Raw genomic sequence first — 25961 nt, 5'->3', positions numbered from 1 at the left:
AAGGAGGACTCTGTTTTTCACCCTGGGGCTAAGCAGTGGATGGCTTTTGAGGAGGACGCGTGAGGTCCCGTCATGTAAGAACTGTGCCTGCACAAGTGAGCGTACGATTTTTCATTTTCTGCAGGAACGGAAAGCTCTTTCTGATTTTCCTGGCTCTCGATTTTTGGCATTATGGACTTGCATTTTATCAATTTTTTTTTGCCTCTTCGGAAACTTTGCCCTTTTTTCAGTAACATTTTCTCTTGTTTGGAACACAGTTCTCTGGAGCTTTATTTTTGTGGACTCTGATCAGTGTGTTGAAGTGTGGTGGCCCAGTCACCCATTCCACAGAACCTGTGTGAGTGGTTCAGTGCTCTCCAGGGCAGGGAAGGTGCTCCCTCCCAAGAGCGGTGTGGGGCGATCGTGTGTGTGCTGGGGAGTGCTTACACTAAGGTTACCACTGCTGGCTTGATTGTGCCTGTACTGGTATTCCGGGTTTAAAAATGAGGCTGAACGCCTGCTCTTAAGCTGGATTCTCTTTATCCACGATACAGATACTTATGGTTACACAGAGGAAACTTGGTGTGTGAAGAGATATTTAAAGTTATAATCTTGTACGATCACAATCAAATACAGAAACAGAGAAAACGATGGCAGAAAAGAACAGCAAGGTCTATCTAAATAAACTGCCCATTCCTGTTACAATACTGCAAAGTCTCCCACCTTCAGGTTTTACCCACACTCACTAACATCCAAGGATCCTGTGTACTTATCCCTTGCTGTCTTGAATTCTGTTACTATTCTGGCCTTCATCACCATCTTCCTGGAGACTATTTAATTCATTAATTGGAAACTATTTATTTATATGGAGACTATTCTGTTCTATTTATTGATTATATTTGATATCATGCCTTTAATCGAAAAACATCAGTGAGTTGCAACCTAAAATACTATACCTATAGCTTCACCGCACTTTCTTATTCCTGATTCTAGCCTATTCTAGCATCATATCATGATCTTTGCTAGAATTTTCCACTGGTAAATGTTTACATCATGTGCTTTATTTATGTCTCTGCAGTATCTGAATTTATCTCTCATTCCCTCCCCTCCCCCCCCCATGTTTCTAGGGTATAAATATTTAGATCCTTATTTCATTGGGCTTTTGGGTCAGACTCCAAAATGTCTTGCTAGCCCTTCTCTGGACTGCTCTAACTCTGTCTACATCCTTGTAGAGATACTCTCTCCAGGCCTGGACACACAACGGCATTATTCCCTCCTTTTCTAGACTGGTAATCTCCCTCTGGCTCTACCCACTGCCCTCTTGCACTGTTTTACTACCATTAAGATCCTCGTATATGACGACCCCAAGATATCTTCCCTTACTGGTGCACATCTGTGCTTCTTCCAACATGCATTGTTCTCTTTGATTTCTGCACGTCATGTGCATAACTCTAGACTTTTTGGCAATCAATTTGTTTTGCCAAACTCTTGACCACGCCTCAGGCTCTCCTAGATCACTCCTCATTTTGTTTCTGCTATCTGGAATGTTTGCCTTGTTTCAGATCATTGTCTCATTTCCTACTGACTTCTCAGTAATGTCACTTAGAAAAATATAAAACACAACTGTAATGAAGACTGATCCTTGAGGCACTCCACTGATAGCCACCCCCTCCTTTCTATGGCTTATATTTTAATTTAACTGTTGGGTACCATTCATACAGTACCTAACCCAGTTGATCACCAGAGGATGCAGCCCCCTAGGCCACTCAACCTGTATTGAAGAGTGTTAAAAACCTTACTGAAATTCAAGAATACCATGTTCAGTGCTTGCTCCAATCTAAAGTTTTGGCTACCCAGTCAAAGAAACCGATCAGATTTGTTAGCCATGACCTTCCTCTGATCATAACAAACACACATGATCAATTTACATGACAAAATGTTGAACAGTTGATGACATCATAAACCTAGATTTTTGTATTGGTTTCCTTCAAGAGAATGAACAATAACATTATCAGCAGGGGATCTGGGCACTGGTAGTAACGTTCTATGATTTTTAATGTTTGCAATTATTTTAACAAACACAGCAGAGTGAATCGAAGACCAGGAATGTATTCAGAGAGGAACAAAGGCCAATGGAGCTGCTACTACAATTTTCCATGTCTAAAGTGCTATCAGAGATACACTGTGCTGTACAGATACAGGAAGATTGGCCCTGCTCACTGGAGCTTCCAATATAGTCACTCCTCTAAACACCCAGAGAAGGGCTTCTAAATAACTGCTCGATGTAAGCTGAGCCTCCATTAATCTCAATTTCAATTTATTTCCAAGAATTGCCAAGAGTAAATAATTTCCAAGAATTGTTTTGCTCCAAAATGTGAAATATTACTATATTGACTTCCATAAACATACAGTGAAAAAAAAATGACAAAAGGGCAAAAGAGAAGTGGAAAGGAGCCTATTCTGATGGTAAATTTCCAGTCGCCCTCGGTTGTATTTAGAAAACCGCAGTACAGATTATCTTGCGGCCCCAGAAAGCCAGGCCCACACCCAGATCTACAGCCTTGTTTGTATCGCACCTCTGCTTCCAGTGCGAGAGCTGGCATTCTCAAGCCCCTTTTCCTGGGTGCATATGTATAGACTCCATCCCGCATTACTGTATGCGATGTGTCTTCCTGCTCGGACTGTCCGCATCAGAAAGCATACCCGGAGCAAACCAAAGAGGCTGAACCGCTGTGGGGGCAGAGTAAGGAGAACCAATGCCAGTTGCCTGGTCTGTCATCCAGCCCGGATTCTGCACAGCTCACTGGCTGACACATCCCAGACTGTTCTCTGTAAGGCAATACTGTTGGGGGAATAAGGGTAAGGGAGGAGAGCCAGATTGAGCCTGGGAGAAGAGTGAAATAATCTTATCAGTGAGCTCCCCAAACTTCGCTGAAGACAAAACAGTGATGGGCCCAAATCAGCCCAATGCTGGAACTGAACCTGCAGGTTTAACCCCGGGGAGATAGGGGGATATTGGCTGGCAAGGTGATGGATGCATTTGCATTGCAAAATCCACAGTGAAGGCAGGACATATTCAGAGAATCTGTCAAAAGCAGATAACCTGGGGGAGAAGAATTTGTGAGAGAGTGGAGGGGCGAGAGGAAGGGGAAATGTACAAAGGCAGGGGAGCGGTGCTCTGTAATCATTAGCACTGAAAGCTGCTGCACAGAGCAGGTTACTTTCTCTGACATGTCTCTTCATGTGTTGCACAAAGCACAAAGTCTAAAAGAGCAAAACCCCAGACTACATTAAAAGCAAGATCATGACAGGTATGATCTTTATTTCAGGCAGTATGCATGTTACATTTTGATCATGTTTCTGGCACAGAATACTGGGGGAAATTACTGCTGTCTGCTATAATGGATTTGGTTAATAAAACATTAGATTTTATTTTAAGGATTCCAACATGCATTAATATCGTGGTGAACCAACACATTATACTAAAGGACACAAATACACTGCTCAGTCAATCAGAGTGGCACAACCACAGTGTGATGAATTGCTTTTTTTTAAGGGATTTTTTAATATTGTATTAATTATTTCCAAGGTATTAGCAACCTCTTTCTAGTGTTAATTCTCACCCCATCAGATAAGCAATAAGAGGTGTTGACTATTCTAGAATGTATGTAATCGCCACCACTGGAGTTTCTTCACAGCAGGTTAGATATGCATTTGTCTGAGGTGATCTAGGTGCGGTGGATTAGGGGCCAATTCCAGCCTTATCTCTCTATGATTCTGAATTTGGATTAGATTAAATGTTACAGAAATAAACAATGGACTCTTAGGCCATCCAATCCATCTTATCTAATGTGTGTTACTCTTGGCTTTTAGCCTGCTGTATGCCCGTACAATAATCTATCCATAAGTCATGCTTTAAGAGCATGCAATTATTAGCCTCTTACAAAAATGAATGCATGATGCATGCAAATGGCATGCTTTTAGACTGTGCACTGGATATGCTGCAAGCATGTTTCTCTGTAGGGGTTCAGTTAAGCTGGCTCCTGACAGCGCCAATGAGTGTATTCAGAGTTTACAGTCTTCTTTAGAAATCCATGTGTGCAGTACATTGTCACAGGCTTGGACGTCTCCAGGAATTGAGACCTGCAAAGTCTGACACACAGACACTAAGCTTGGATTACAAGTTGGTTGCCCATAAGCTCTTAATATAATAGTGATGCGGATAAACTGAAACAGAGAGGCGCAAAGAATTATTTTTAGACAATGGAGAAACCAGTAAGTGACTTATCTGAGGATTGAATGGGACTATGGCAATACATCCTATATAATTATTACCGGATGCTTTAGCGGTATTAGTTCTGACTGGCTTTAAAGTTCTTAACAATCAACGTTGACCAGATGGTACAGTGGACCAGAAGGTTGAATAAATCTGCTGGAGGGCTGACCAGACCTCTGTGTGGACTGAAAACTCCTCCACAGGTAGTTTAATTTACTTACAAATTGGTTACCACGTTTTTTCCTTCTTCAGTCAAGCTGAGAATTGATGCAATGAGTTCAGACCCATCCAAAAGAAGAAGAAGATTATTTATTAAAAAGTCCCATCCACAGGCAATTTACAGACAGATGTTCTAATTTCTTGAGCTACACAATGATAGATTGGAAAGTAGTGTTAGCCTTCTGTCAGTTTTAAAATTACAGTATTTAAACAGCATGACAATATTATCAAGGTCTCTCTCTTCTTTCTGGGCTTGTTTAACCAAGTTAAACATAGAAACATAGAAATGACGGCAGAAGACGACCAAACAGCCCATCAAGTCTGCCCAGCAAGCTACGCACTTTATCCATTTTTTTCCCTTTTTCTCTCTCCCACCTGTTACTATTGGCTTCCAGTACCCTCCAGCCCTAATTCCCCTCCACCCTACCACCAATTTAGAGAGCAGCTCCGTATCTGCATCCAAGTGACATCCAGCTCAATTAGGGGTAGCAACCGCTGTAACAAGCAGGCCACCCCCTTGCCCCATACTCTTACCCACCCCTGTTTTTATTTTTTGTTTTATTTATTTATTTATTTATGTATTTATTTTTGGAGATAGCAGCCCTCCATCCTTCTGCTCCGTGAAGGTGGAACACCAACTACTGGCCACTGGCATACCGCTCCGTGAATGCCTCTGTGGCTACTGCCGCTCCGTGCAGTGTTTGAATGCCTCCACTTTATTCACGCCCTCTAGACTTGATGGATCCAGTGTGTTTATCCCACGCCCCTTTGAAGTCGTTCACAGTTTTAGACTTCACCACTTCCTCCGGAAGGGTATTCCAGGCATCTACCACCCTTTCCGTGAAGAAATACTTCCTGACATTGGTTCTTAGTCTTCCTCCCTGGAGCCTCAGCTCGTGACCTCTGGTTCTGCTGATTTTTTTCTGACAGAAAAGGTTTGTCGTTGTCTTTGGATCATTAAAGTTTTTCAAGTATCTGAAAGTCTGAATCATATCACCCCTGCTCCTCCTTTCCTCCAGGGAGTACATATTTAGGTTCTTCAATTTCTCCTCGTATGTCATCCTATGAAGACCCTCCACCTTCCTGGTCGCCCTTCTCTGTACCGCTTCCATCTTGTCCATGTCTCTTTGTAGATACGGTCTCCAGAACTGAACACAGTACTCCAGGTGAGGCCTCACCAAGGACCTATACAAGGGGATAATCACTTCCCTTTTCTTACTCGTTATTCCTCTCTCTGTGCAGCCCTGCATTCTTCTGGCTTTTGCTATCGCCTTGTCGCATTGTTTCGCAGACTTCATATTACAGATTTCAAATTACAGACTTCAAATTACAGATTTATAAGCACTTCCAGGACCACTCCAGCTGGGTGCCATCTTTGAGCTGACTAGTAGTATAAAATATCTAGAAAGCCTCAGAGAAGACGGGCTAGAGATTCCAGCTTTCAGAAGCCAGTTACAAGTCAGGTGCACTATGGCTTAAAGAGCTCCTGAAGGAGGACATTCTTAGAACCTGCATGGCAACTCCTTCCTAGGGGCCAAGAAGAGGAGCAGCCCAAGAGATGGCTGGGCAACTCAAATCTGCCTTTATATTACAAGAGCTCATCCTTTAGACGCCTTCTTGTAGATCTGTGCAGGGAGTTAGAACCGCGACCTCTAGAGGTCTCTGATCAAACACAAAGCAGTTTTTCGTAGTGATTTTGTAGGGGCTTAAAGGCACACTAACCTTTTACAAACAGGGTCATAAAACCTACTGGAGCACCTGGCTATTTTGTACCAGGGCATAGTTAATACAGTAGATGACGGCATATAAAGACCAAATGGTCCATCCAGTTGCTTATGGTAGTAACTGCCTCTCTGTGCAAGTCACCTCCAAGCCTTAAGTTAAGGGTAGCAACTGACACTCTGTTCATGCTGCCCCAAGCCTTCTGTTAAGGGTAATAGCTGCCATCCTGTGCAGTACCCCCAGGCAGAAATGTTACACATACAATTAATAGAGATTACCCCATTTCTTTATTTCCATCCTTTACTCTCTAGGGATCTGCAGGGTTTACCTCATGCCCTATGAATTCCATCACATCTCTCGTCTTCACCACCTCTTCCGGGAGGGCATTCCAAGCATCTACCACCCTCTCTGTGAAGAACTATTTCCTGAGATTGAGTAGTTAAATCTGAAGCAGATTGTGATAAATTGCAGGAGGACCTTGTGAGACTGGAAGATTGGGCATCCAAATGGCAGATGAAATTTAATGTGGATAAGTGCAAGGTGATGCATATAAGGAAGATAACCCTTGCTGTAGTTACATGATGTTAGGTTCTATCTTAGGAGTCACCCACCCAAGAAAGAGAACTGGGTGTCATAGTGGATAATAAATTGAAATCGTTGGCTGAGTGTGTTGTGGCAGTCAAAAAAGCAAACAATGTTAGAAATTATTAGTAAGGGAATGGCAAATAAAACGATGGATGTCATAATGCCTCTGTATTGCTCCATGGTGAGACCACACCTTGAATACTGTGTGCAGTTCTGATCACCTCATCTCAAAAAGGATATAGTTGCACCGGAGAAAGTACAGAGAAGGACAACCAAAATGATAAGGGGCATGGAACAGCTGCCCTATGAGGAAAGGCTAAAGAAGTTAGGGCTGTTCAGTTTGGAGAAGAGACTACTGAGGGGGGATATGATAGAGATGTTTAAAATCATGAGAGGTCTAGAACAGGTTAATGTAAATTGGTTATTTACTCTCTCAGATAATAGGACGAATAGGGGGCATTCCATGAATTTAGCAAGTAGCTCATTTAAAATGAATCAAAGAAAATTCTTTCACTCAGCACACAGTTAAACTCTGGAATTCATTGCCAAAGGATGTGGTTACAGCAGTTAGTGTAACTGGGTTTAAAAAAGGTTTGGATAAGTTCCTAGAGGAAAAATCCATAAACTGCTATTAATTAATAAGCAATAGTAGCTTGAGATTTATTTAGTGTTTGGTTACTTGCCAGGTACTTGTAGCTAGGGATGTGCAGCAGGGAAGGATACATTTGATTCGGTATTCGTCAGGACCCAAATCCATTGCATCTGTTTTTGGGGGACCCTGATTCATCCATTAGTTATGTATGGTATTCATTTCCCATTAAAGTAAAAAAAAAAAACAAAAAAACCATCCCAACCCTTTAAATTTAATTAACTACAACCCCCACCCTCTTGACCCCCCCAAGACTTGCCAAAAGTTCCTGGTGGTCCAGCGGGGGTCCTGGAGCATTCTCCTGCACTCGGGCCGTCGACTGCCAGTATTCAAAATGGTGTCGATAGCCTTTGTCCTTACTATCAGCCCGATCCAGTAAAGTCCGTGGGAGAGCGGACTAACGCCTGTTCTCCCGGCGCGCGCACCGGCCCCTCGCCGGTGCGCGCGATCCAGTATTTAAATTAGGCGACGCGGTGCAAACGAGGAAAAGGAGGCGCTAGGGACACTAGCGCGTCCCTAGCGCCTCCTTTTGGCCTGGAGCGGCGGCTGTCAGCGGGTTTGACAGCCGACGCTCAATTTTGCCGGCGTCGGTTCTCGAGCCCGCTGACAGCCACGGGCTCGGAAACCGGACGCCGGCAAAATTGAGCGTCCGGTTTTCGGCCCGACAGCCGCGGGCTGAATTCAAAATTTTTTTTTTTTTTTTTTTTACTTTTTTTTACTTTTGGGGACCTCCGACTTAATATCGCTATGATATTAAGTCGGAGGGTGCACAGAAAAGCAGTTTTTACTGCTTTTCTGTGCACTTCCCTGGCGCCGGAAGAAATTAGCGCCGACCTTTGGGCGGCGCTAATTTCTTAGAGTAAAATGTGCGGCTTGGCTGCACATTTTACTTACTGGATCGCTCGGGAATACCTAATAGGGCCATCAACATGCATTTGCATGTTGAGGGCGCTATTAGGTGCCGCGGGTGGGCCGCGTGTTTTCCTCCCCTTACTGAATAAGGGGTAAGGGAAAACACGCGTCCAGAGCAGGGTGACAGTGCGCTCCGACGGAGCACACTTTACTGGATCGACCTGTATGTCACAGGGGCTACCGGTGCCATTGGTCGGCCCCTGTCACATGGTAGGTGCAATGGTCGGCCGGCGCCATCTTGTGCTCCTACCATGTGACAGGGGCCGACTAATGGCACCGGTAGCCCCTGTGACATAGTAAGGGCAAAGGCTCTCGGCACCATTTTGAATACTGGCAGCCGACGGTCCGAGTGCAGGAGAATGCTCCAGGACCCCCACTGGACCACCAGGGACTTTTGGCAAGTCTTGGGGGGTCAGGAGGGTAGGTGTTTTATTCGTTAGTGATACATTGCATTCGTGGGGGTTCGCCATATGTTTCGGAACCCCACAAATGCAACGAATAGGGACCAATACTTTGCAGATTGTGCATTTGTTCAAAACGAATGCACATCCCTACTTGTAGCCTGGATTGGCCGCTGTTGGAAACAGGATGCTGGGCTTGATGGACTCTTGGTCTGCCCCAGTATGGCAGTTCTTATTTTCTTAGGTCTGTATCATATCTGCCTTGAACCTTCTCTCCTCCAGGATATACAAACTTAAATCCTTCAGCCTCTTCTCAAAGGTCTTCTGATAAAGATCCCACATCATTCTGGTTGCCTTTATCTGAACTGCATCCATCTTGTCTCTATCCTTTTTTAAATATGGTTTCCAGAACTGAACACAGTATTGCAGGTGAGGCCTCACCAAAGTCCTGTAAAAAGGCTTTATCACCTCCATTTTCCTGCTGGTTATTCCTCTACCTATGCAGCCCAGCATCCCTCTGGCTTTAGCCACCAACTTGTCACATTGCTACAATGCCTTCTGATCGCCAGAAACGATCACCCCAAGGTCCCTCTCCCAGTCTACGCACATTAATTCCCCCCCCCCCCCCATACAGTTCTTTTGGATTACTGCATCCCAAATGCATGATTCTGCACTTCTTGGCATGCCAGTGTCTGTGCCATGCTGTACTGTAAAAGGCTTCCCAAATGTTAGGAGGAGCCAGAGACTTGACAGTCTGAACCAGGTACAAATGTAGTAAGAAATACTTCTCAGTCTCCATTCATGCCTGCTGCTCCTTATCAAGTGACCCTCTCCCCCATTACCTGACACCACGGCCTTCCATAGCCCTTGCCACTATCAGCATCTTGGCCAATGTTGGCAACTCATTGCCCTGGCCAGATTATTCCTAACTTCTCTTGATGATGTTGACAGGGTGGCTCAGCACTGCTCTCTCATGTGGCCTGACCATCTTTATCTTTGTGACTCTTGCTGATGCAATTTTTGCTTCATGCGGCAAACTCCCACTGCTGCAACTTCTTTTATTATCAGGGCTTGCTTGCTCTTCTTAGCCCTATGTTGCCTGTTAAACATGCCATGTTGATATGTCAACCATTTTGACCTGCGGCGCCTACCGCAGCAGCAGCACAGTATGAAAGGGCCAGCAAAGTGAAATAGATACAATAATCCATAAATCCTCACTCGCCCCCCTCCCCATGGACCAACCTGGCCAACAAGAGATCACAGCTGGAGCACCAGATGGATCAAACTGCTAAGAAAAGTTCTGGAGATATGAATTTGTTTGAAATGAATGGGGGAGAAGTTCTGCCTCTTTTGGTGCTTTGCTCCTCCTTCATGGTGCCTTGAGCTATTAATCATGCCTTACCTAGTGCCGCTTTGCCCCTCTTGTGCAGCCTTGGGGGTGTTTCATACTTCTGTTGTTGGGGCCCTTTGCCCTATCCTTTCAGCTTTGGGATGATCTGGACACTCTTGCTAATGCTTTGCTCTTCTGATGGTGCCTTGGAGAACCTCTGCTACTTCTGGTAGCATTTTTCCCTATTATAGATCCTTGGCTCTTCATGCCACTTTTGGTGCCACAATGACAGTCTTGATGTGTTGGCATGTCTTCACCCTTTTGATGTCTACCCATTGATTTCATTAGAAATGATTAGAAAATTCCAGTTTAGGAGCCCAAAATAGGCCACATTGCTTCCCCAATGGACTATAATGGAAATGAATGAACAAATAATTTTTTTTTCATTTTAAATGAACCTAACGAATGACTGCAACCTACCAAACTAATCAGCAAACCAAAATATATTTTTTTACACTGTACATGTCTAAAATTCATATGAGGATCCGATAGAGCATAACAGAAAAGCAGAATGACTACTCAGCTTACAGTAAAACATGGAAAGGGGAGACATGAAAAGTATGGAATGGCTTGAATTAACAATGAGAAACCTGGAAGCTACGTTAAAAAAAATCCTCAAATTGGAAGAGCCCTGGCCCTGATGGAGTGCTCAATTTCTGGCTCAAGTTTATTTATTTATTTAAAAGCTCTTCTATACCGTCGTTAAGTTAGATAACCATCACAACGGTTTACAGCAAGGCACGCTAATGAAAATGTGAGTGGTATAGATTATTTATTTATTTATTTATTTATTTATTTATTTATTGATTGGTTTTTATATACCGCCGCTCATCAGAGATATCACGTCGGTGTACATAGAACAAAAATACGCAGTTGCGTGTACATATAACAGAATAATAATAGCTGAATTCAACAATAAATTAAAACAGTAAAATACAATATAAAGAAAGAACAACTTATTTAACGGAATATTAGATAGTAATATAGAGTAAAATAAATGTGATTGCATAAATGAATCTAGTATTAAGGCTAAAAAACTAGGGGTATGGGAGGGGTGGGGAGCAAAATGGAACAGGAGCAAAAAAGGGGAGCAAAATGGAACAGGAAGGGAAGAGAAAGGGTAAGGAAGGAAAGGGTTATATACATATGTACAAAGGGCAAAATCAATGGATATAAGGGAGTAACAATAGTACTAGAATGACTAGAAGAGGAGGGCATAGTTAAATTAAAGGTGAGAGAAAAATTGTAGAGATAAGATGAAAGATTGGCAGACTAAGAAAAGGGAATAATAGGAGTTAAGAGAGATCATGAAAGTTAGAAACATATTAGAGACAGGAGAGTTAAGGGGAACACTGAAAAATCAAGTGTAGGCTTTAGTAAAAAGCCAATCATGTGCCATCATAGTGCGGTAACAATTCATTAAAAAAAAAAGTGTGTGTAAATTAGGCTTGTCTGTTGGGATCATATTAGGCGGGTTGAATTTAACATTAATGTGCATTTGTAGCTTACAAGTAACTACTTTTAGTTTGGTGCGTCCTTATCAGTCAACTGTTTTTTTTCCTTCTCTTTATCTTTATAAAAAGCTTGTTTAAAAAGCCAGGTTTTCAGATTGGTTTTGAATATTTTGAAATTACTCTGCAGCCTTAGTTCGAGTGGCATGCTCCACCAAGATCTGGTAAACTGTAAAAATCCATTTTTTTTTTCAGGCAATCAGAATTAGCACTTGAATGGTTAACAGGAAGAACACGTGTCCTTCCCAAGGGAGATCCAAATGACCTTCCCAAAAGTTATCAACAACATGCCTACCTACGATCTACAAGCTGTTCACGGCAATAGATGCAGACAGAATATATGATCGCATGGATTTTAATTATGACAACAGAACAAAAGGACACCAAAAGAGGACAAGTTAATGCTGACTAAAACCATCATGGCCAGCTGTAAGACAAGTCGAAACCTCAGGATGGCATGGACAGATTACAAAAAAAGCTTTCAATAGTATCCCACACTCTTGGATCATAAAATGCCTTGAAATGAACAGAGTGAATCCTGGACTAATTGCGAATGTTGCAGACCACATGCCATCTGAATTATGAGGATGAACAATATGTTATTGTTAATATCAAAATCCAGTGAGGAACACCTCAGGGAAATTCCCTTTCACCACTCTGGTTTTGCCTGGCACTGAAATCACTAAGTGCTCTTATTAATTCTTTGGGCTACGGATTTCAAGCTAATTGCAGAGATGCTAACCATGTGCAGACACTGAGCCTACTGTTTGCAGCTGATTTGATGCTTCACAGCTCCTATGATCATCATTTAGCGGAACAACTCAGAGCAGCGAAGAGCTTCTCAGAAGACATCAGGATGACATTTGGCTTGGACAAATGTGCTAAGGCAACCTTCCATAAGTGAAAATTAAGCAAAAGCGAAAACATTTCTCTGACTGATCACTGTAGCATAGAAGAACTCGAGCAGGAAGGCAGATATAAATATCTAAGGGTGGATGAAGGTCCAATAATTCAGCATAAGCTGCTGAGAGAAAAGACCAGTAAAGAATACTACAGGAGATTCAATCTGATTTTGAAAAATGCCTTAACACCGCAAAATAAAATACAAGCTATCAATTAACTTGCAGTTCCTGCACTCTCCTGTAGTTTTAGAATATTTTTAAACCCAGCTAAGCTAACTGCCTTAAAATTCTCCAATGTATTTTAAATGTGCTATTTGCTAACTTCATGGAGTGCCCCTAGTCCTTTTATAACCTGGAAGAGTAAACAACCAATTCATATTTACCTGTCCTAGTCCTCTCCTGATTTTGTAGACCTCTATCATATCCCCCCTCAGCCTTCTCTTCTCTAAGATGAACAGCCTTAATCTCTTTAGCCTTTCCTCATAGGAAAGCTGTTCCATCTCCTTTATCATTTTGGTCGCCCTTCTCTGTACCTTAGACAATTGTTTAGGCGAATGGAAGGAATGAGTGAGAATCTACCAGCACACAAGGGGAAAAAAGCAATGGAATTTGCAAAACAAGAGAAAAAATTCTTTAAGTATCTGATCAACAAATAAGGAAAACTACTTGGCAAAAGCACAAACTCAGTAGGAAATGTAGAAAGTTGCTTTATAAACCCCATGTGGATCAAAACCTGACTCAGAAATGGCTAAGGAGATGTGAGCTTCAATCTCAGGATAAGAGACTTATAATTGCAACACAGGATAGTGGATTGCGAACAAGATGTTCATAGCCAACATAAAAAAATGGTAAAACAGATAAAAGCAGATTCTATAAAACTAAACTAGAAATGGTTACAAACTTTCTTGCTGGATATCAAATACTGCCATCAGAAGGCTGTATACAGAAAGGCATAATAAGGCGAGACAGCTCATCTACTGGAAATTGTGTAAACACTATAACATCATTGTACTACAAAAGCACTGGGATCATGACCCACAGAGAACTGTAGAGAATGATGACGTTGTGATCACCTGGGACATTTCTTTTCCAACAAATAAAAAGCTTGATGCAAGAAAACCATGGTAAAGAAGAAAGCAGACTTGCTTACTTGTAACAGGTGTTCTCCGAGGGCAGCAGGATGTCAGTCCTTAAGAACATAAGAAATTGCCATGCTGGGTCAGACTAAAGGTCCATCAAGCCCAGCATCCTGTTTCCAACAGTGGTCATACCAGGCTACAAGTACCTGGCAAGTACCGAAACACTAAGTAGATCCCATGCTACTGATGCCAGTAATAGCAGTGGCTATTCCCTAAGTCAACTTGATTAATAGCAGTTAATTGACTTCTCCTCCAAGAACTTATCCAAACCTTTTTTAAACCCAGCTACACTAACTGCACTAACCACATCCTCTGGCAACAAATTCCAGAGCTTAATTGTGCACTGAATGAAAAATATTTTTCTACGATTAGTCTTAAATGTGCTACTTGCTAACTTCATGGAGTGCCCCCTAGTCCTTCTATTATCCAAAAGTGTAAATAACCGATTTACATCTACCCATTCTAGACCTCTCATGATTTTATAGACCTCTATCATATCCCCCTCAGCCATCTCTTCTCCAAGGTGAACAGTCTTAACCTCTTTAGCCTTTCCTCAAAGGGGAGCTGTTCCATCCCCTTTATCATTTTGGTCGCCCTTCTCTGTAACTTCTCCAGTGCACTTATATCTTTTTTGAGATTCGGTGACCAGAATTGTACACAGTATTCAAGGTGCAGTGTCACCATGGAGCGATACAGAGGCATTATTACATTTTCCATTTTATTCACCATTCCCTTCCTAATAATTCCTAACATTCTGTTTGCTTTTTTGACTGCTGCAGCACACTGAGCTGATGATTTCAATGCATTATCCACTGAGGCCTAGATCTTTTTCTTGGGTGGTAGCTCTTAATATGGAACCTAACATCGTGTAACTTCTGCATTGGTATTTTTCCCTATATGCAACAGCTTGCACTTGTCCACCTTATATTTCATCTGCCATTTGGAAGCCCAATCTTTCTGTTTCGCAAGATCCTCCAGCAATTTATCACAATCCGCTTGTGATTTAACTACTCTGAATAATTTTGTATCATCTGCAAATTTGATAACCTCACTTGTCATATTCCTTATACATGGGTGACATAATTCGATAAAGCCCAGCATGAAAAACTTATGTTATATGGGGATGTGCTATAAGAGTGACAAGTACCATTGATGCCATGAGGCCCAATAGCCTCAACATGTTCAATGTCAAAGTCTGCTGACCCATCTATATCTCTTCCACTGCGGACATCATGGTGGCAGCCCTTTGTAGAAGAAGAAATGTTTCGCTTTAGTTGTCTAACAGAGCTCCAATAAACTGCAATTGAGGTGACAGGCTCAGATGAGACTTGGGGTAGTTGATAACGAATCCAAGTAACCAAAACTTGGATGGTCATAAGTTAGCCAATTGTCCAGTTTGAGTAAGTACGCTATCAGCACGGCTAAGCATTTAGTGAAAACACGTGAGACAGAGAGTAAACCAAAAGGCAGAATGCGATAGTAGAGGTAGCTGTCTCCAACGAATCAGAGATATTTCCTGTGACCAGGAAAAATCTCTATGTGAGTGTACGCATACTTTATCTTTTTGCAGAAAGGGAATCAAGGTGCCCAGGAAAACCAATCTTCAACTTTTTTCATAAATTTCTTCAAGGTCCTTAGGTCTAGGATGGGACAGAGTCCTCCAGTTTTCTTTGAAATCAGGAAACACTTGGAGTAAAATCCCTGCATTCTTTGCCTTGGTGGAATAGGCTCAACCGCCATCAAGAGGGAGGAGAGCTCCATTAGAAGCAGTTCCTGATGTGATGAGCGACCCCAACTGAGGTTCCAAGGCTGATTTGGTGGGAGATCCAATACATTTATTCTGTATCCTCTTCTGATCAGTTGCATAGCCAGAACCGAGGAGCTGAAGGTTAACATGAGTAGGCAGGAGACATATAGTGATAAATAATGCCATAGCATGTACTCTACAATGGATTTCTGAGTAGTCTGCAATAGCCATCATGCATGAGTGACTTTTTAAAATATTTTAATTCTAATAGTTCAAGCACTTACCAACATTAAAAATGTCTTATTAATTTATATTTATTGCAGTTTATAAATATAGAATAACATGTAAAAAGTAAACAAACACTTAACAGAAACATCAGATCCAATTACATAATAAAACAAATATCAATAGTCTTTTATGAATCCTCTTTCCAAAAATGCATAAAACTGCAATAAAACAATAATCATAAAAAGATCTGCAAACAAGTGCAGAAGAGAAATAGGACATGCAAAAAAAATATTCAAAAAAATAAATTCCCTTCATTGCCAAACACTTTGTGAAGTAACAAACCCCTGCAAAAAATAAATACCTAGAACCTTAGCATACCATAACAGCAGTTACCCTCAGGACTCAAACAGTAGTAACCTTATCTATGAAAAGGAGGCAAGGCAAACATTACACCAGGCCCTAGAACACTAATACACTACCTAGCGGGTAAAAAGAACAAACTGGACAGAGAAACTACACACTAGTCACATTTCTAAAACTCTGTCACACATGCTCAGCACAGTCAGAGCCTTACCTAATACAGAATAAGGGACTACAAATTAGAAACAAACATGCAGACAAAACTGAAATAGAAAGTCTGAACAGCAGAATACTGAAGAAACAGCAAAACACAAATATATAAGAAATGCACATTCCCAAAGATGGCATATTCCAATCGCTGAAAGGCAAAAGAATTTTTTTTTTACCTTTGTTGTCTGATCTTATTTTTCCTTATTGGTCCCAGTCTCTTCCCTCTCTTCCCCTCCCCCCCCCCTTGTCTGTCTTGTCCTTATTCCTTTTTCAGACGGTGGCTTGTCTCCAGGTTCCCTATTGAGGGCACTGATGGCCGTTTTAATGCCGATGATGCTCCTTCCATCGATGCAGTTCAGAGGTCCTTTGATGATGATACCTCAGATGCCAATGCATCAGTCTTCCAATGACCAAAGAATCTATCCATAAATTTAAGTCGGGACTGGTGTCCTTTGAGGGTCCTGGATGCACATTTGCGACACCTCTTGATATCATGCCATGCCCCCAAGCAAAGGACACGACTACCATGGGGATCCGTGATAGACACGATCCTTTTTCACTGGAGGCATCGCTGGAACCCACTACACATTTCCACTTGAAACCAAAGGGATGCAAAAGCAAACTTGACAGTGGTGATGAGTTGACAGCCAGCAGACACCAATGGCCCCATTGCCATGGAAGGGAAACAGCAGCGAAAGAAAACCAACTGAAAAACCTTACCTAGGGAAACTACAGGGAACAAAAGACCCTGTGAAGAATAATGTTGGGGGCTGGAAAAAAGTATCAACAAAGTCTAGCAACAGGAGAGTGAGGCACTATACTGCAACCAAAGGGCTACGCATGTGGACGCGAGGTATAATGGATATTTGGGTATGCTCAATGAGGCACAGTCAAAGTTTTAGAAACTTTTCCGTGCTGGGCTCCTTCGGATGTCGTCACTTATGTATGAGGACTGCCATCCTGCTTGTCCTCAGAGAAAAACACAAGGACAGCATTGCTATATGAGTATCAGTACTAAGCCAATACTCTGTAGATTGTATGGAATGAGAGAAGATCCTCAACTAATAAGGGATGCAATCAGAGCCCAAGAAAACGTGATACAAAGATACAGAAAATTTTCAATTATATTGGGTGCCACTGGCCTGATTAAACAGATCTTTTGGGTGCGTCTACACATGTTGCCTGTGAATATAATGCCTTATGAACTCCAGAAGGATGCTCTCTCCTGGTATTAAGCAGGAAATCTGAGTGACTGAGATCAGACTCAACATATTTTGGCTTATGATGGAGGTTCATGCCTGTCAAGGTATGCACAATATTAACCCATTTGGAAATATTACTCCTAATCTGTGAATCTGTAAGAGGAGGAGAGGCTAGACAATTACCAGGCCACTGCATCACTTCTTCTGCTGGTCAGGCTGGGCCAGGAGTTGTGGGGTGAGAGGCTGTACACAGATTAGGGATGTGTCAGGGGAGGTGTGGTGGAAGAGCAGGTTCTAGGGTACTGGGGTAGGAGAAATGGAGGAATCAGTGAATGATTCAGCAGGAGAGCGAGCTGCTATTCCAAACACAAAAGCATAGTAATATAGTAAATGACGGTAGAAAAGAATCTAACAGTCCATTCAGTCTGCCCAGCAAGCTTTGTTTTGTTTTAAATGCTACTTTTATTTATTTATTTTTTTTTAGGGTAGTAACTGCAGCTCCATGCAGGTTTACCCACCCCATGCCTTGTGTTAAGAGTAACAACCGCCACTCCGTGCAGGTTACCCCAGTTAACATATCCCTTTTCTTCATTCCCATCCTTTAGCTATTAGGGATCCTCTGTGTTTATCCCACGACCTTTAGCATTACATGGCTGTTCTTGTCTTCACCATCTCTTCCAAGAGAGCATTGCACACACAAACAAACCAAGGCATACAAAAATGGATCACTGGCGGCACTTCTATTTGCAAAGGTGGCCTGTAATGCCTACAATATGTGCCTCATCCTAAATTCGCTCATAGTATACCATGAAATATTTGGACTTTGAAGTTCTGTCATTCCACTAGTTGTTATTAGTTATTTTACCCAATATCTAATCACATAGGAAGAAAAGACTTTGATGGTCTCCAGCTCTTTGGGAGATTCTTCCGTTGGTCCAATAAAAGGTCTCTCAGCTTGCATGTAGCCCCCATTTCTCCAAGCCCAGTAAGACTCCTAGAACTGGGCAGTTACTATTTAATCTGAGCCAGGTAAAATTCCATCAAACAGAAAACACCGCCCCCTCCTTTTTCCAGACAACCTCGGTTGAGAGTAAAATAGTCTTCCCCACATCCTTTGCCTCCATAAATTTAAGCGCCATCGGAATGATAACTGCTGAAACCTCATCTCTCTCGCTGGTATCCCCGGGCTTTGGGAGAGCGGGATGTATTCTGGGTAGAGGAAAACCTCTCGCTCTACAGTGCAGAGTCAGGGTCACTGCAGAAGACAACGAGCATCCTCGGGCATCTGAAAAATGGGCAAAGTTGGCCTTTTCTCACGAATGCATTGCTGTACATATTCAAGCTGAGGCTGTTTCACCTTTGTCAGTGCATTTGTTATTCCAATAATCAGCCTTGCACTGTCAAGTCAGATCTATGCAGCCTGCGGAGCGGAAAGCAGCTCCCTTACTGTCCTCTCCCAAAACTCAATAGCTCATTAGCCAGCCTTATTTACAAAGGGGTTTTTAATTGAATTTCTGGTACAGATATTCACTCACATGCTCCAACCCACCTTGCCCTCAACTGCCTGCCAAATTTGCCAGCAGCTGCAGGAGGTCCCAATGAAATCAAGGCTTCTCAATACAAACCCTGGAAGCGTCACAGTGGATTGTCACAGCTCCTCATGCGCAAGCAGTAACTGCTGGATCTGGTGAGAGGAAAACGGGAACCTTCCCTGCAGTAATAGTGCAGGCTGTGGGCTTCTTTCAGAGAGGACTTAGCCAAACGCGGCATCTTTTCTCTTCGATACTGAGTGTCCTTAGTGCTGTGTGATACATCTAACGACACTTCCTCTTGTTTTCCATCGAGAGGGATGGATTCCAATGTTATCCCAAAGCTTATTCTTCCTCGACTCTATTTTCATACCACAATAATAAATGTACAACGTGACCATCATACTAAGTGCCATCGAAAATGCTATTCACATATTAAATCTCCGCCTTATATATAAATCATCGGTCGTTTGTGTTTTTGCTTTTTTAAGGAAAATTTTTTTCTTTGCAAATAATAAAATGTCTTCACTATTGTACCACTTGTACTTATCTTGCTAGCTGTGTTTGAAAAACGCCACTATTTCACTGTCAGAGCTATTCCTTTTCTTAATCCTGTATGTGCCTTTTAAGCCCAACACGGGTCCGTGATTCGGACCATTGTCCTTCATCAGGGTATGGCCCCAATCATTTTTTCTCCGCGTTTCACCCTTTTATTCAACATGACGCGGCACCAGAAATGATGTTTGCATGGGCGACCTTAATCGGCAGGTACTAAGTCACTGCTGTCAGAGCAGTCAGCTGTCATATTTAGCTGGCATATTCTGCAGCACAAGCCTCCCGCTGAATATACTCAGATACAGTAACCTGGATGAGGTTTTTCTGGTGAATCTGCCATTTACCAGCTTACTGAACATTGGGGGGAAAACAAAAACCTTGCAGACTGGCAGGGGTACAAAAAAATGTACAAAGGGTAGTGGGACCAGAGAGTCCCCCCCCCCCAATCTGTGGCTGCAGTCCAATCTCCCCTCCAGGAGGAGTACAGGAGAACATGGCCTCCTCTGCCCTCATCCCCAGACCTGCCCTGGAAGCCCAGGCTCCTAGCTTTCCCCACTGGGCTTCGGTCCAAGTGCTGGCGGAGCAGTCAGCTGTGCCGCCACCTCTTCTGCATTTATTCACTTCAAGTCATCTCCGACTGGGTCCCATCAGTGCTTGGACTGTCACTAAGTAAACATCAGGTGGGAGGGGAGATACAACAAGGAAACAAACCCCCTGGGGAGCTGCAAAGAAAAACTCTGCTTCCAACTGAGCCGGAAACCCAAGCTGGGTCCAAATATTAAACCCCGTTTTTCAACAAACTATCGGCTTTAAAACATGAGCTGTCAAAAACCAAAAGTCCCTGTAAGCTCCCAGACTTTTCCAAGAGGCCCACGTTTGCATTTACAGCCCTTTCAGAGGCAGCAGCTGCTGCTATGGACGACAAGGTAGGTTTCAGCCAAGCGGGTGCCTTCAGCACTTTAAACAGAGACTATAATTCTCCGGCACAAGTTATCAAAGCTACAGTAGAGTGTGAATCCACCTCTCTCCCCCCCCCCCCCCCCATCAAAGTATAAAGTGTTCTGAATTCTCGGAAAATGTTGCTTTTTTAAAAACTCTTCATGACCAAAAACACAAACACAGGTTATGAGAGACACTCTTATTACTGCAAGAGTCCTTTTTCTTTTTTGATGTCAGAATGTCTTAGCGTAATAATCATCACATGAGAAGTAAGCTTGAAACCTCTCTAAGTATCAAGGGTGTGTCCCATGGGCTCTCGGCACACATTTTAAGTTACTTTCAGGTACTCAGCTAGCTTTGGGGGTCTATATGTGTTAGCAGTAAATAGCCCTCATCGAAAGAACAGGAGTTGCTGTACATAATGCGTGTTAAAGCGCATTTTGGGGTTGATAAATAGACCCTGCCCCCTCCCCCTTTGTTAGAGAGCGTTGCACAGTGCATTTTATTATAGACAAAGCTGCCTACGATTCTTTGCATGCATTCCTGGCGCCGATGCTGGGACGGCAGCGAGGAGAACGTAGGGGACTGCACCAACCAAACACCTGGGAAAAATATTTCCAAACTACTTGTTGTGTGTGAGGGGTTTTTTTTGCTTGGTTTTAAGCTGAGTATTTTTACATCGCACCTCTGGCGCCGAGGGCAGTTTTCAAAGACATTTACCTAGATAAAACGGCCTGGATGAATACTGCCCTCCTGAAAGTGCAGCTCAGGGTACACGTGGATTCCATAAGGTCCGTGAGAACTGTAAGAGTGAAAGGCAGGCTTGGCCACGTCCGAGACCAGCACCGAGCCACACATTCAACACTGTCAGGAGAAAGGCGGCGTGAGCCTGACAGAGACAGATACGAGTTTTTATTACATAGGTTAAATAGTCATCGGCAGAATCATTACAGCAGAACGGAATAAAACTGGAAGACTAAGGGAACCGAAAACTATACTGGAGTATACCCTGGGCGTGACTCAGAGGGACAGAGAATACAGGATAGTAATTTCTAAGGTCTGCATCGGTAGCTGTGCGCATGTGTATATTCGTAAGACACATATAGCATTACCCAATCATTAGTAAAGCTCCATGGGACTGTACGTGGACATTTTTTTAATATTAATATTACAGTACATATTTTCAAAATTTCTGATAATTTTAAGAATTGCTTGAAGAAAAAATGACAGAGCATATTTCAGCAAGGCCAGATTTAAGATTTTGAGGCTGAGTGCCACGCTGGTGCCCCTTTGAAGCTCTGCTAGCACATATAAGAACATAAGATTTGCCAAAGGTCCATCGAGTACATTATCCTGTTTCCAATAGGCCAAGCCAAGTCACAAGTACCTGGTAGGATCCCAGGGGGTAGATAGATTCCAAGCTGCTTATCCCAAGAAAAAGCAGTGGATTTCTGCAACTCTACTTTAATAACAGTTAATGGGCTTTTCCTCCAGGAACTTGTCCAAACCTTTTCAGCCCCATTGCAAGCAAAATCAGGCTTCTCTTTGACCTGGATATGCGACGCCTTCAAAATTTGGCGCTCAAGGCAGTTGCCTATTCCTAAATATGGGCCTGTATTTCAGGGGGAAAAAAGCCTAATACAAAAAAAATCAAAAGCCACTGGCTACAATGCCAGTTTTAGACCATGCAAAAAGAGGAAGACGACCCATCAGAAAGAAGTACTTTTTAATACAAGAAAAGGAGAAAAGTAATGTAATCATATAATATGAGGTTGGTTGTAGCTTGAAAATTCCCTGGGCTGAGAGCAGTACCCACCTCTGCAGCTAAGATGAGGCATGCTATTTCAGTGCATGCATGCTTTTAGCTGCAGGGAAAAGGAGCGACGCTGAGCCATGACATGCGGGCAGGGGAGGAAAGCATTTTGAAAATCCTCACACGTGTACGTTGTGTAATTTGCACCTGCTATGGTGTCTGCAGGCACTTCCGTACCTGCCTTCCCTGCCAGCCCCACATTTTTAAAGGAAAACTGCGGACAGTTTCCCTCTTGAAGTGAGTTTGCAGGTTTGGGAATATTCCTGCAAGCCATCTGGAGAGTTTTAAAATTGCTCCCACGAGGCATGACAGCTAACCAAAGCCCAAGCTAAGTGCAGAGCATTCTTGCCAGCAACGATCAAGATGCAGGTACAGAGGGCTCCGCCAGGGGAACCCAGGCTCTAGGCTCTCTCTCTCTCTCAGTAAAGCTTTCACATGTCAAGAATTTTTAAAACAAACACTCTGATATTTTATACATTTACAAGGAAATTGTAACTAAAGAAACAATTACCCTGACTCATGGTGCAAAATATTTTCTTTTCTGCTGAACAGCTGTTACTGTTTGGAAGGAAACAACATTTTTTGATAACACATGCTTATTTCTCAGAGAGAAACAGGGAGGGTAATTTGATAACCACCTACATCAGGGCTGAAGAAAGAACATGTAGCCTTACTGCAAACCCTTTGAAGCATATGCACAGGGCCAGCCCATCCCAATAGGTCATTAGAGGGCGGCAAAGAGCAGCCATATGGGACTGCGAGTGGAGCCCATCCTACTCTTGGCCGAGAGGGGTGGAGCCTCAGCGGACCGCGAGCACCACCTATCCCTGCTTGCGGCCAAGGGAAGCAGAGACTTGGCGAGCCATGAGCAGCGTCTCAGTTTGTGTGTGTGTGAGAGACAGAGAGAGATTGTGTGTATATGAGAGAGCAATGGTGTGAGAGAGGAGGGAGGGAGTCTGTGTAAGGGTGCGTGTGTGAACCTAAGTGTGTGTCAGAGAGGGGGCCTGGTCTGGATGAATGAGATTGGTGCCAGAGCCTGAACTAGGAGGGGGAAGGGGTGGCGCAAGGCAGAAGGTTCGCCTAGGGTGCGTAATACCCTTGCACCGGCCCTGCATACGCACACACGTTTCCGCATACTCGGGAGCAGGTGTTTGTGTGTCCGCCTACATTTACGTGCATGCTGTTTCCATGCCCCAGCTTTGTACCCTGGAACGCCTTTCTAGTGCACGTAAAAATAAATGCAAAGTCACTCTTGCATGTAATTATGCCTCCTCAAACCCCCACCCCCCCCTCTGGGCAATTTTTAAGTGCCCAGTTATGTGCATAAAACTGGGTTTTATGTAAATAAATCCTTTTGAAAATCCAGCCCTAAAATTTCCAGTCTTGGTCTTGGATCTAAGAAAACATTTGCCAGTAGAGTCGCTCTGGCCTTCCCTTTCGCCCTGTGGTCTTCTCAAGCATTGCCATGAGATCCAAGGACAGCTGAATATCCTGCTTCCCCCTCTGGCAGCGATCTCTCTCCTGATCCACCACCAGGATATAGCTGGGGAGGGGGGTGGCGGGTTGGTGCACGGGGCGCTTGCCGTGTAATTCCAGGAAGTCAGTCACGGGGAGGAGAACCGTCAAATACATTTATGTGCGTAAATAGTGGTGTACGTGTGCAAATCAGCTGTCAGAAAGCTGCCCTTCCTCAAATGTAGCTAAGAGGGGTGCATTTAATAAGTGGCGTCCCCGAGGAAGTGGTTAGGTTAGGGGAGGAAGGTTACGCACAAAGATTGCATTTTCAGCTCGACATGCCTTATTTCCATGAAACGTGCCCACACGAAGAAGCAGCGCAAATGGCCACGGGAACAAGGAACTCACTTCCACTTTGAAAATCCACGCAAAGTCGGTAGGCAAAAGGTACCTGTGAACTTTGTCCCAGTACGTACAGTTTGAAAACTGCCCCCATAATTCCTCAGCATAACAGAGGGGAACACTGCTGGTGATCAAGGAAAGTGGGCGAATCTCCGTAATTTAGTTTTAGCATACAGAGCCAGATTTATCGTTAATGATTGGTCCATTGCATTGCTGCATCACAGCAATCTTCTCTCTAATGACTTCAATTTTCTGTTCATGACTCTTAATTTCACTTTCCCGCATCTGCTGTTTAGTCACAATCCTGGCAATAGTAGTATATAAATCAGAAAGTGGCACAGAAAATAAGCTTTTGAGATGAGAGAGGGCCCCCAGAATCTGCTTTCCTGAGAGTTGTTATCCAACATCTGACGCGCAGCATTTAGGGCCTGACTTTCAATGCCACAGAGTTTTATGCACATGAATGGCGGTTACAAAATAGCCCAGGATTAAGTGTGTGTTCAAGTTTGTGAACAAATACATTTCTTGTACCCTTTTATACAAACTCAGGAGAGGTGTCCCTAGTGGGGCTTGGAACCTACATTCAGGTTATGACCTTGGGAAAACAGGTGTGACTTTGTGCGAGATTTTCTGTACGTGTACCAGGACAATTACCTATGCTAGATGTAGTGCACTTGGATTTCCGCACAGACATACATAAATTGTGATGGACTTGGTTGGAAACTGGCTGAGTGGGAGGCGACAAAGGGTAGGGGTAAATGGAGCTTTCTCTGAGGAAAGGGGGCGTTACTAGCCGTGTGTCTCAGGGATCAGTCCTTGGACTGGTTCTTTTCAACAGTTTTGTGAGCGACATAACGGAAGGGTTGTTAGGAAAGGTTTGTCTTTTTGTCAATGATACCAAAATCTGTAACAGGGTGCACAGCCAGAAAGGAGTGGAAAACATGAGGAGGGATCTAGGAAAGCTCGAGGAATGGTCGAAGGTCTGGCAGCTAAGATTTAATGTAAAAAAAGAAAAAGCAAAGTAATGCATTTTGGATTTAAAAACTCAAGAGAGAGAGGTACAGTATTGGAGGTGAAATTCTTCTAAGCACAAAAGAGGAGCGGGATCTGGGGGGGTGATTGTATCTGATAATCTTATGATCATCACATACAATCACCAAACAGGTGGATAAAATGACAGTAAAAACAAGACAGATGCTTGTCTGCAGAGGGAGAGGAATGGTCAGCAGAAAAAGGGAGGTGATACTGCCCCTGTGTAGGTCCCTGGTGAGACCTCACTTGGAATCCTGTGTACAATTCTAGAGACCTCACGTTCACCAGGATATAAACAGGATGGAGTCAGTGCAGAGGGAGGCTACTAAAAAGGTCAGTGGTCTTTGTTCTAAAACACATGGGGGCAGGCTTAAAGACCTAAACATGCACACCCTAGAGGAAAGGCAAGATAGGGGAGATATAATACAGACATTCAAATATCTCAAAGGTTTCCATGCACAGGAGGGGAGCCTTTTTCAATGGAAAGGAGGCTGTAGAATGAGGGGTCATGAGATGAGGGTGAATGGGGATAGATTCAGGAGTAATCTTAGGAAATATTTCTTTACAGAGAGGATGCTGGATGTATGGAACTGCCCCCCCCCCCGTGTACGTGATGGAGACAAAATCAGTATCTGAATTCAAGAAAACTTAGGATAAGTACAGGGGATCTCTAAGGAAGTGATGAAAATTACAATGCTAAATTAACTGGCTGGATGGGCAGATTGGATGGGGCATGCGGCCCTCTTCTGTTTGTACCCATGAATTTTCACAGTGACCTTATGCACATAAATCCACAGAAAAGGG

At 43.2% G+C, this 25961-nt stretch overlaps 1 protein-coding gene across 1 annotated transcript in view; it reads right to left on the bottom strand.

The window, feature by feature from the left end:
* The window catches only part of SND1 (staphylococcal nuclease and tudor domain containing 1), a 1835638-nt gene that overhangs the window by 2302 nt on the left and 1807375 nt on the right, over positions 1-25961 (bottom strand). The gene's annotated exons all lie outside the window — the stretch shown is intronic.

Source organism: Rhinatrema bivittatum, chromosome 9 (genome assembly GCF_901001135.1).
Source record: "Rhinatrema bivittatum chromosome 9, aRhiBiv1.1, whole genome shotgun sequence".
NCBI classification, from domain to species: domain Eukaryota; kingdom Metazoa; phylum Chordata; class Amphibia; order Gymnophiona; family Rhinatrematidae; genus Rhinatrema; species Rhinatrema bivittatum.
The sequence above is the reverse complement of the archived record's forward strand: the minus strand, read 5'-3'. Positions and strand labels throughout refer to the sequence as shown.